The sequence below is a fragment of the Ascaphus truei genome, chromosome 1, assembly GCF_040206685.1.
Source record: "Ascaphus truei isolate aAscTru1 chromosome 1, aAscTru1.hap1, whole genome shotgun sequence".
NCBI lineage: Eukaryota > Metazoa > Chordata > Amphibia > Anura > Ascaphidae > Ascaphus > Ascaphus truei.
In genome coordinates this window covers 477391471-477404110 of record NC_134483.1, presented here as the reverse complement: position 1 = coordinate 477404110, position 12640 = coordinate 477391471, and the positions used below count along the sequence as shown (strand labels likewise).

Here is a 12640-nt window from a genome sequence, read left to right as displayed (position 1 = left end):
AAAACCATATAAGATTTCACATGTTTTGCTGCTTTAACTTAAACGAAACTACCAACATATACTTGATAGCGACCGTATATCTTATGTTGCCATAATTTCCATTAAATACGATATAGCCAGATTGAAGTAGGAAACCTACAGGAGTCATGTCTTATGCTCCCACACCAAACAATTTAAAAAACAATTGCCAGACAAAATAAATACAGGGAAGTTGAATTGTGCTGTTCAATATATTTATGTCAAGAAAATCAATAAAGAAGCACCAGCCACCCGTAAGAAAATGCTCATTTAGGAAGTTTAATACACATTCCCCAAGTCACTTTACGAATAATCCCACGTTGAGCAGCATTAAATCTAGATAGGTATAAAATCTCACCAGGGCAGGACAAAAACGCCAAAAAGAGCATTACCTGTTCATGTGCTAAAACAATATGTATACATTATCAGTTTGCACAAAATTAACAAGCACTATAGCCTCAGCTGCTTTCTGGAGACTAGTTTAGTGATAGTTTTTCACCTGTTATCAGTAAATTAAACAAGGAAGGAAGGGAACATTTTACTGTATGCCAGAGACTGAGAAGATATAACCAAACTGCTGCTTTTACTATGTGGATGGAAGTTTAAGCAATCCTCTAATCCCGTGCAAAGCTCAAAGCTCTTTAAAGTTTCAAGAAATAACTAGAACATGGACAAGCACACAGGTTACCCTTCTGCTAGGAGAGACATTTAGATACATATGAGACGCAAACCAATACTTACAGTAGAACTGGTAAGTTTACCATTGTGCCAGTTTTGGACTGACGAGAGCATGTGAAGTAGTTACTGCAGGTCCGTTTGCTGGGAATTTCCTTGTTACTTATTATGCAGCTCTTGTTAAACAGGAAGTTCTGCTGCATTTGCTGCCTACTGCTCCGTGCCAAGTTTGTGGTTTTTCATTACGTTTCTTATTTTAAGGAAAAGTGTCTCATGTTCGTGCTATATAATTAATGTGGATTTTGTATCGTGAACATAAGACGTAGAAATAAATGAAGCTTTATGAGTAAACATTTAAAGCAGCAATCCTCTTTGCTTAGCATACAAATATATATACAGTATCTGTTTTCTTTTTACAATAACAATGCCTCTTTGCTGCTGTTTTTACCAGTCCCGGAAAAGCCAAAGCGACATGCCCATACATGGGCATAGTATTTCTAACATGGGAACTACGGATACACACTGGGGACACATAGAAAATACATTACCAATGTAGCAACTTTCCCCCCACCCTCTGTGAGATTTGGGCTGCTACCTGTGCTGTCATGGTGCTGTGCATACCTGTTGGTTATACAGGAGGGCTGAGTTGCTCCACGGTGGTATGGGGAGAATCAGGACAGGCTTTCAGGGTGCTTCATTATCTGTTGGCAGTGCCTCGTCAGCGAGGATCCTGGGCCTGCAGGATAGTCCATACTGACACCTCTCATTCCAAAGAAGTGAATCACACAAGTATATGGTTCAAGAATGTTTATTGTCATATCCAGAACTTACAGCAGTCCCATTCCTTTCTCTGTTCCCCTGAAGGGACACATACAGGGCTTGAGGCCCATGCAAGCCCTTCTGGGGCTTCTCCTGTATCCCCTAATTGGATACAGGGTAGATGTTGTTCACTCCACAAGTTTAGGAAAGAGACACACTGACTTCTGGAAGAGTGCCAGTATATACCCTGGGGGTTGGGCTTGTAACCCTGCCCCATAACAGGGCAGGTCTGATACTGACAGGCATCACATTAACTGCATGTGACCCAGCCAGTATCCTCCCCGAAGCTGACATTGTCAGGTTGTTGCTAGGCCCGCCCTTGGATACAGTAAGTGTATCTAAGGCTGCAATAGCAAACTAGGCCTACATGAGGAATTAACCCTTCCAATGCCTGTACCTAACAGGACTTACACTGGTAGGGCCTAGAGAAAGATAATAGCGGGCGGAGGCTATGCTATTCCCATATAAGGAATACTGTACAGGTAGGGCAATGCATTCCAAGCATAGTAATCACACTATAAGCATACAGTACAAGGGCACAACATGTGCCTGGTATTCATAATATGGCAGCCAATGCTTTGTTATCACGTTTAAGATTTTAGAGTTCAGGATCCTGGCTCTAGAGACAAAGGTCATGGACCAATTTTGTCCCAGGTATTTGTGGAACCTGGCACTTCAAGAGTAACGGATCTGGAGAACGCTTTGGCACCGGGAATGTGGAGAGCATATTTACACGCCTGGGAGAAGTAGAGTAATACGGTTTTGTGAATGCACAGTCCCTGTCCCATACTGCACAGGCCTAAAAATGAAGACCACAATAGATAAGCTGAATAGAGAACCGTGGGATTCTTGGTCTTGCTGCTGTGACCAATGGTACAGGCCATTTTTATTCCCCAAACTACCAAACTCCCTTTTTAAATTGAAAGACAATTCACTCTGCACTCATATACAAAATAAAACCCACAAAACCTTTTTATGAACCATGTTTTTTAAATTGGTCTTTCAAATTGTAATACTTAGTTCTCATTATTTCCATTACATTTATTTGTACCCCAATGACAGACTATATGAATTCATATAAACTCCCCCCTTTTATACTATTATCTTCCCACATAATAATAACCTACAGGAGACTAACACTTTTACGGTCTCTCCCGAGTAAGTGTTAACAGCCTTCCCTATATGACAGTGACAATATAGTAATATCTAAAATATAAAAATATTAAAAATGTTGGACAAAGATAGCAATTGTCTCTTGTTCCAGATTCCCATTCGCTTCTTCTTTTTTATTATCCAGTCATTGATTTTCATTTTCCATGAAGCTGATATCTGTGATTTCAATATACAGTATACATAAGACATTGATATAATGGTAAAGTGCATTTCGACATTTGGTGTTATTGATGCTTTCCGTATTGTGTGAAGGGGGAAAACATTTTTTTTTAAATATATGTTTTCATTTAATCATTTATTGATTGAGTTTTCAAATTTATAACTTCAGGTTTATCACGGAAGAATTGATTGCATATGTTTATGTACTGTCCAGCCTATAAATTAATATAATTTGTTGATTGCTTAGACATTATGAAATATCTCTTTGCCCCTTGGTCCCTCCCCCCCCCCCCCTTAGGCTTCTCCTTACCTCCGCTACAGCGGGAGACCGGCGAGGCCTGCGGGCGCCGCCGGAGTTGGCGGAGGACCCGCCGGATAAGCTAGGGAGAGAGTGGTTAGGCGTGTGGAGGGGGCGCGTGGCCTTTGAAGATGCAAGCGCATCGCTGAAGGCTCCTGGCGGCTCCCAGTAAAGGGCGCCGCCATGTTAGGCGTGCGCATGCGCAGCGGAGTTGTGCATGCGCAAACAAGCAGCGGTGGCCATTACTAAACAAGCCCTGCAAGGTAACTACAGTTCCCAGCAGCCCATAGGGGGGCAAGATCACCTGGCTACGCTTAGCCAATAGGATTGCTAGAATCCCCTGCTCAGCTATTGATACATTTCGCACGCTGAGGACCACGCCAGTCGGAGCTGGGAAAGGAGAAGGGTAGGGTGTGCATGTGCAGGGTGTCAGTGACACCTGCACTAGGCCAGAGACCCCCTTAGGCCTGACTCCTCTCAGCTTATAGTTGCTGCAGGGACCGGCCCATCAGTTAGAGACACGGCCCCAGAGAGAGAGGGACAAAGTCAGGACGCGGCGGCGAACTGGCGATTCGGTGGTCTGGAACCAGATCACCCCCTACAGACAAGAGACATTCTTCATGGTTGGGGTTGCACCGTCCACGCGGGATACCACCCCACATTGAGGCAAAGCCAACATCTCTGGGATCAGTGGATTCATGTCATCTTCTGGCTATACCCAGGTGAAGGAGCACCTTGGCAGGTACTCCAAGTGCACCAACTGTACACACATTAGTGGAGCAGTGCTGTCTCACACTTTAGGTGGGTTGACTCTGTGGACACCAGGGTGGTTGGGTGTCTGGGGGCACCTCAGTACTTTGGGATAAACCCCACCGGGATGTTGATATGGTGTTGGGGGGCACAGTGAGGGTGTTTGGCCCTGCGAGGCCTGAGTGGTTTTGTATGATCATTATTATTGCATGTGTTCAGTAAACCTGTTATATCATACCAGGGTGTATTTCTTATATTGTCCTGCACAGAGTTATCCCACACTGTTAAGATCCTGCACAGGTGGAGGCGCTGTCACTAATAACGGATCAGGTATACCCCAGGCTCCCAGCAGCGGAGGTTCAGGCCTCCTGTGAGCCGAGGGGTAACGCACCACACTTACCGTAGCCGCAATATCTCCCAGGGGGTGGGGGAAAGTGCGCTACATACATATATGATATATACGTTTTTTGTAAGGCCATAGGTATTTCCTCTAATGACTGTTTATGACGGTGCTCGTCTCTAAACAGGAAGCGGACCCACAGGGCTGAGGTAAGGATGCAAATAAACCGACCAGGGCCCGAGTCCTATAAGAGTGTCCGTAGTCAGTATGGAAGTAGGGGTCAGGGCTGGCGGCATTGGTGCAGAATCCAGGCAATAGGTCAGAGCAGGCAGAAGGCAGCGAGGTCGGGGTCACGGTCCAGGGTCAGCAACAGCGAAATCCAATGTACAGGGAAGCCACAGGGATAGGCACGCCACAGCAACAGGCAAGCCACACGGAAGGCTCAGGAACGGGGAAGCCACAGGGAAAAGCAAGCCACAGCAACCTGCAAGCCACACGGAATGCTCAGGAACAGGGAAGCCACAGGAATAGGCACGCCACAGCAACAGGCAAGCCACACGGAAGGCTCAGGAACTAGAGCCCAGGGTGGCCAGGAACACAGCTAAGCGCATACAATGCTCGGGCGGGGACTGGGAGTCACTGGCTGCTATTTAAGCGCTGGAACAGGTGCAGCCAATAAAACAGGCTGCCAGTAACCAAAATGTCCACAGCAGCCAGGTAAGAGAAGGTTCCAGCCAAAGCCTGGACTGGAACCCTTACACTGTTTATTGATGTTGTGTTTCCTTGAGTAAGTTAATATATACATACACAAGCATTTATATATGGGTATATTACCCCCTTATCAATATAAACATTCAGTTAATAAATTGTAGTATTTGATTAAGTCAATATCTCCTTTACTGCTTACTCAATATATGCGTTTTGTATTTCTCTCTCTTGGGACATTAACATCAATATATTCTCACAAATAACTATACTGTAATCAGTTTGTATATGGATATATATAAATATAAAAACATTGCATTGTGAGTTTCTCGTTCAGAACATGTACTGGAGATAATCAATCCTCACTGTTAACTTTTGTGACTGTAACAGGATTTTTTAAATTGTTTTGTATTATAATGATGTTTGGGCTATGAATTCATTTTCATTTGTCTATAACTATGTGTCCCACACTTTGATTATATTATTTTATTTCTTTGTTTTTTTATTGTTTATGTCTTTTTTCATTAGGTAGTTGTTTTTGTTTTTAACAACATGGGTTGACGTGGTGACGTTTTTGACGTCATCACGTTGAGTTATGTGGCGCGAATCTATGGAATCACTTCCAGGTTCGCAGAACATACATAAACCCATGCTAGAAACATGTCAGTGTAATTCCTAATCCTTTTTTGGCAATAAATCATTTGTATTCCTACCCTCTTCACGCCAATTGTTCGGTGGTGCAGCGCTTCGGGTTCCTGCCAATTTTTTCTTCCTTTTTATGAACAAACAGTCTCTCTTCTTATGAACAAAACACAGTTTTTACCCAGAATCCTCTTAGGGTAAAGCCCAGTGGTTTTTCAGGTTCAACAATAACTATATTATTATTCAGATAACACATAGTTGTCTGGTGGAAAATAGTCTGCTAAGGGTTCTCGGATATTTGCTGAAGGGCATCAAATTTTCAACACTGGCCTGCTGCCATTTTTACTTTTTTATGTGAAAACATTTGTATCAATTTTGGTAAGCATTTTTAACTATTATTTGAAAATGTAAAACAGCTTCATTTTCAAGGCATGAATCTGTGAGTGATAATCCAAAAGTCAGTGGCAGTGCTTTAATTTAACATGCACCTCCATGTGGGAGAACTCTCATATTGTGATGTCCTATGGCTCTCTGGGATTCATCAGCTGTTTACTGTATATAAACAATTATAGACAGCACACTAAATAACGAATACAAATCAGGAAGTACAGGGTGCAAACGGAACAAAGTGGGCCCAAACAACCCCACAAAAAAAGGCTCCAGCACACACAGATTACTAGAGAAAACGAAAGAGTCACGGATTAAGCCAAAAATGTAATAGCGATAATAATAGAACAATAGGTATCACGGAGAGAGAGAGAAGAGGAGAGAAGAGAAGAGAAGAGGAGAGGAGAGAGAGAGAGAGACTTATAATCCCACAAAGGACGGTTTGAGTTTGTATACACTCTTGCATATAGTGTGGACTTTTGACCAGGGCTTGATTCTGAGCCAATTCTTATTTGGCTACTTTGTGTCTTGTAGGGTGGGTTAGGGTTAAGGGAAGTACCTTGTGGTTCCGTTGGACCCAAGGGAACGGGCCTGAGGAAGGGGTCGTCACCCCAAAACTTTGCCCCTCATACCCTCTCCCATTGTCTTTTTCTATGTTTATTTGTTTGCAGTTTTTCCTATAGTGTTTTTTTCCCCCACTCCCCTTCCCTGTGTTTCTCCCCCCTACTCTTGTGCTTTTTAAGATCCATATATTCTGCATTTATAGTCGTGTAGCATTCCATATTTTGTGTGATACCTATTGTTCTATTATTATCGCTCTCATATTGTGACGTGCTTATATATCTCTGAAGGGTTGAAGATAATAATCACCACACATCTGGTTCATCAACTGATTAGCTCACATCTGCAACTTTTAGCCTAGACCAGGGGTGAGCAAACTTTTTATGCCGAGCCCCCCTTTTCATCCATGAAATTTCTCGGGCCCCCCCTGCCTGATGTAATCAAAATCACATGAAAAAAAAACCCTTTATTAAACGGTATACAATGTAAATACAAATACGTCTAAATACTTAAATTTTTCAACATTTTTAAAACAGTTAAACATTACAATTTAAGTGGTTTTTTTTTTTAGTAATATGGCTTGGGTCGGCTCATTTTATCTATGGCTGGGATTATTGTGCTGGCGTCGCTGCATGCACACACTTGCGTGCGCGCGCCCCGCAACCACTCTGCTGTATTTTCTTATGGGAGCTACCCCAGTGCCTGCGCGCCTACAGGCAGAGGCACGTTGACGCAGCAGTGTTTTGAAAATACAACAAATTTAGTATTTTCAGGCGGCTGCCGTGTGACGGTGCACGTGAGCTGGTTCAGCCAATGAGGGCGAACCAGCTTTGTGACGCGTCCGCCACGCGTCTACAATCTCCTGCAGCCAAGTTCACAAATTGCTTGGGCTGCAGAAGTGTGCACGGTGGTGCGCTCGTTCGCACGTTGAAGTGCAGGGACCATAATCCCAGCCTTATTCTCACATTCCTTGCTGAAGAGCATTTCACTTATCATAACATTTGGAGCTGTAACATGTTCATGAGATGTCCCATGCAGGCAGTATACTAGTATTGGATCACTGTTTATTTTATTGTTTGTTGGTATGTGGTAATATTTGTTTCTTTCTGGTGGACTGTGAATATCACAAAGGCAATCCATTTGGGTGCATTCATCCACCCTTTTGCCACCTCCCTGCTCTCTTCCCAACGTTTTTGTTCCTTCTTCCGTTTGCCTTTCCCCCCCCCCTGCTTTTTCGCTTGCCTTCCCCAGTGTCATCCACACTCCTAGAGTACCTATCAGTATTTATTAATTTTTCCGTTTTTAATGTTGTGTTTTTACTTGTTTTTTAGTATTATTTTATTGCATTCAAAGTAACATTTAGATACAGTAGATGCAGCTTACCCTCTCAAATCTCAGCTGTGCAGAGGGTCACAGCAAATCAGGATGCCAGCGGACAGCAGGACCAGAGCGCTATTGCAGGGCAGACACTGGGAGGGGCATTCGACGACACAGCGCTAAGTTCGTGCCCCTCCCCTGCCATCCTACTGCAGTACTGGCCTCTTCTGATTTCCTTGTGCAGCAGCCGTATCTCCGCCGCGCGCGCGCACACCATCAAGTTTGGCCAGCTACTCGGCCGCCCGCCACATCACATCAAAATTTTTGGCTGCCTGCACCGCCCTTGCACAGCATTTTCAGCCTCCTGCACCACGCACGGCATGTTGTGCCGTCTGCCCGCCCACACACCACACCTTTCGCCACCCACCGCCTGCACCGGCCATGCGCCCCCCTTAAATAATCTTGCACAACTCTGGCATAGACTATACATCAAATAAAAAATACCACTTGTGCACACATTCACGTGTCAGACAGGACTGCAGATCGGCTTTTCACCATCATCTCTTAGTATACAATGCTTCCACTGCAGCCAGGGATTCTGGCTTATTTTAACATTGACTCCTATAAGCATATGCCTGCCGTATTACACAGCTTTGTCAGCACAGCCTGGGTTAAATGAGTTTATAGCCCAGTGTTTTTCAACCAGGGTTTCCTGGACATCCCTATAGGTTCCCTGCTATTTTCAGGTAATTTGAAAATTGTACCAATTACAAAAGAATTTACAATGCATCTGATCTTAGTGAGAGGGTTGGGGTTCCTCAGAATTTCACATAGGGTTCCTTAACCAAAAAAAGGTTGGAAACCACTGGCACAGTCAGTAAACCTACTCACAGAGCACTATTGCAACTATAATATCCCACTCAATGCAGGAAAACTACCTCTGACATCTAGTGGCAAAATACTATGTAACACTATGTAACACTATGTACATCAGGTCATCATATCATCAACCCATCAAGGAGAATCATTATAGCTTCCTCGTCTTAAACCTGCATCCAACCTCAGACACTAAAACAATTCAAGAAGAACAGTTGGCAACAACATAGAAAAAACTACTATAACAATACCGAACTAAATCAAACAATAACCCAGACAACATTTTAACATTCTTACATTTAACTTTTCTAAGTATTTCTCCATCTGCTCTTTTTTCCAGTCCTGTATAACTCTTGGCAACAGGACTTTTGGAGTAAACACAGAATCATCTTGATGCCTCATTAGAAGGATTAGGTATACAAAACAGACTGGAAATCTCTTATGAAAGTAGAGGTGAATTTTGGTTCCTTAACCGACTGGATTTCTTGTGGAAGACTGTAACAGGGACTTATCCCTGTGTAAGAAACTGCCTCTAAATCCAGCAGAGAGCTGGTTAACTGCACCCAGGCAATTAACCAGACTCCACACCTGGCTAATTGGGACTATGAGACCACTTTAAAACTCCTGCTAAAACAGACCCATAGAGATTTTCCTCAGCACACAACAGTGCTGACATGAGGAGAGGGTCTTGAATATACAGGACTGTATATTGACAGCAAAACAGAAGGGGGCCAGACCTCTTTTCCTGGACGCTGAGGACCCAGGAACCTGCCAGAGGATGAACCCTCAAGCACACCAAGACACTTGGACACTACTGACCCGAAGGGCCACCTCTTTAAGGTCCGCTGAGACTTTGTGGTGGTAGGCTAGAAAGGGCCTTATCCTCCCAGTCTTGTAAGAAAGGGACTGGGAGAAGTAAGTTAGCCCTTACAGTGGGATTGGTGTTTGTTGTTTTTGTATATTTTTGTTTGCTGTGCTGTTTAAAGGGACAGGCTCAATAAAGCCATATGTTAATTTCACCCTAAACGGTCTCTGTTTGCATTCTTCTGCACACATCTCTTACAGAGACCTACGACTGAATATTTTGGCCACCTCTGCTGCCACCCTTCTAGCAGTAATACTATAAAAGAGAACTTTTATATCAATTACAATTGTTCCTATTTTCTAGAGGGCCTATGATGCCCATAGCCACTAGTGTCAAATGTCTTCTCAACCAGTGGTATTGGCATCAGTGGTGCCCTGTCTCCTCACTTGATTTGTGCAGTCATCTGGCAAGGGTAATAGGTATCAAAAAAGCTTGCAAATTCTTTATGTATTCCAGGCCAAACAAACTTACATATATGTAGCCCCCTGTAAACAGCACGGGCTACACAAATCTTTCTCCTACTGTGGTAAGTCCTGTTAAGGGCAGGCGCCAGTAGTAATCATGGGTTTTCCCCCTTCACGCCCTGCCTTGAGTGATAGATGCAGGCCCCTGACTCTGCTGCAGGCATGAGACAGAGGGGAGGTACTGCTGACATCATGAGAGGTGGGGCTGACTCTATTTAGGATCCAATTCCTGTGAGTGACAGAGTTTCAAGTCAGTCTAGTCTAGTCTGTCCTGGGAGTTGGAGGAGAGGAGTAGGTCAAGCTCTCTCCTGGGAGCAGGAGAGAGAGAAAGAACTCTGGCCTATACAGTTGGAGTGAGCAGAGCTACGGTGGACCAATGCCCCTCACCCTGATGAGGGGGTGATGGGGAAGATCTATCCCCACCCAGAGGATACCCTCTGAGGTGGGCATTGGGGTATTGAGGCCCCTCACAGACCATCCTGTTGGAGTGCATCTTGGAGGAAAGGAGAGGAGAGGGCCTGTACACCTTTGGAGTGCCTTGTATGCTGCTGCTGCTGTGTGCTGCCAAGGCTGCTGTGTGCGAGCTAGTGACAATAAAGAGACCTTTGCTGATTTTACCAAAGAGACTGTGTGTGATTCTGGAGCTTCCACCCTGGGACCAGGGTTCTTTCTTCTATACGGGTCCTACCCCATATCCCTGGGAAGGTATAGAGGATGGAGGCGCTGCACCACCACTAAAGAATGAGGCAACTACCCCAGAAGCCTGGTCTTGTGTCCCCAACATCATCACGGGAAGCTCAGGCCCTCCTGTTACCGGCAGGTACGCACCACTCAAGCACGTGTAGCGAGCCCTCACACACCCTAGAAATAGCATATGTGTCTGGGTGGGGGGGAATATGGGTTACATTTGGAGGCGAGTTGCTGAGATCCAGAACGGGACAGGCTTACAGCGAAACAAAGCGGGAAGAGTGATGTGCACTCTTCGGTCAAGTGCTAAAGAAAGTAGGGCATGCCATACCGGGGGTAGTCAGGGGAGCGTGGACCTCCGCTCCCGCACAGTACGCCCTGGGTGCCCTAAGAGGGTGGCGTAAGATGGGTGCATAGCTATAGCTGTCCTAGTCCCTTGAGGCAGATAGTGTGAGGCAACTGGGGGGGTTAGCCTGCTAACGTGTCCAGGGACCATGGCCCAGGGCCCGCATTATGTGTGGCCAAAAGTAGGGACGCCCGTACTTAGGGAGATGCCCGGTACACTAGCTAGCACCCACATAAAACGCACCACAGAGCACTTGCCGGAACAGTCACCAAGTACAGTGCACAGGGAAGGAGTTCTGCCTAGCCTGGGGTATGCCACCTCATACTAGTGGGCAACAGAGAAAGCATGCAGAGAGTATCAGAAATTGTCAGTGAGTACAGCCAGTGTTTAGGATCGTGTTACACCCTAGACACTGAGAGTAGTGCTCATTTACATGTAGTGGGCTCATCGAAGATGGCGGCCGTCACTACATGTGCTCCGCGGAGCAAAGAAGAACTAAAATGGCGTTTCCCGCCAATCCTGGAGCGCGCACGTAAATCGTGCAAAGAGACTGTACGAGAAATGTGGCGGGAAATGTGCAGGGGTTTGGCACCAAACCCAGATTCCCTGCAAGAGGAGCGGAGCGGCGCGAAAGCCGAAAGCCCTCTCACCTGTGCTGTGACTGGCCCACAAACCAGGCCACGTCACACTAAAAGAAGGATTGCCCCGCCTCTGGATTCCACCAGAGGGAGGGGGCACAAGGAGAGCCAATCAGAAGTGTCCTCCCCAGCAAAGGGAGGGACAGGAAGAGAGAGCGAAGAGCTTCACTTCTGTCTGGCATTCGAGGAGCAAGGAGCTGAAACACTGAACTGTTCCACCCCTTTGCTAAAAATGTCCGAGATGAGCACCACGATCTACCAGCTACCAGGAGGCTTACTGGTAGTGGAGGTGGAGAGCCACGAGTACCTCCGGTGCCTGTGCGTCCACTGCGGGATACCCGGAGCGGTCCCAAGCACCAAGGCACGATGCCCTCAATGCGGCACGTTTTACCTATGGCCTAACGAGCCATGGCCACTGATCGAGACCCTGCGGGGTGCCTCTCCGGGAACACTAACGGAGGTGGCGGAGATGAAAGACAAGGCTGCCCTAGTTCCCCGTTGCAACCAAGCGGGAAGAACCAAGGCCCAGCCAGCTACAAAGACGAGAGAACCGTCGGCGGAGAAGAGCGCGACCGCAGTGGAGGTATCGGAGCGGGCCCATTTCGTACCAATACCCACTGGTTGTATCACAGAAGAACCCAGTGACTCCCTTGCGGAGGATCCGATCATGATATCCTCGGAGGAAGAGGTTGGCGTACCATCGGTGGCGATGCGCCTACCGGCGAACCACCCCAGCGGTGACAAAGAGGAGCAGACGAGTCTGGACACCTTCCGACGGCGAGCGCTGGTGCGTCCGGAGGCTCGTAGCAGTCCCACGGCCGTGGTGAATCCCAGTGCGGAGGAGATGGCGATCGATGCAACCCTCGAGGAGCCCGATCTCATCAAAGAGCAGCGGAGCGGTAAGGAGACTCCACCACCCC

General features: G+C 46.1%; 1 protein-coding gene across 5 annotated transcripts in view; it reads right to left on the bottom strand.

Moving 5' to 3' along the window:
- The window catches only part of LOC142464401 (toll-like receptor 6), a 37996-nt gene that overhangs the window by 15708 nt on the left and 9648 nt on the right, over positions 1–12640 (bottom strand). The window contains exon 1 of one of the 5 annotated variants that reach the window (XM_075567871.1): positions 1315–1459. The exons of 3 other annotated variants lie outside the window; for them this stretch is intronic. The gene's annotated coding sequence lies outside the window, so the exon portion shown is untranslated. Of the gene's footprint in view, positions 1–759; positions 1154–1314; positions 1460–12640 lie in introns of those variants that run through there. One more of the 5 variants, XM_075567867.1, reaches the window with a different exon arrangement.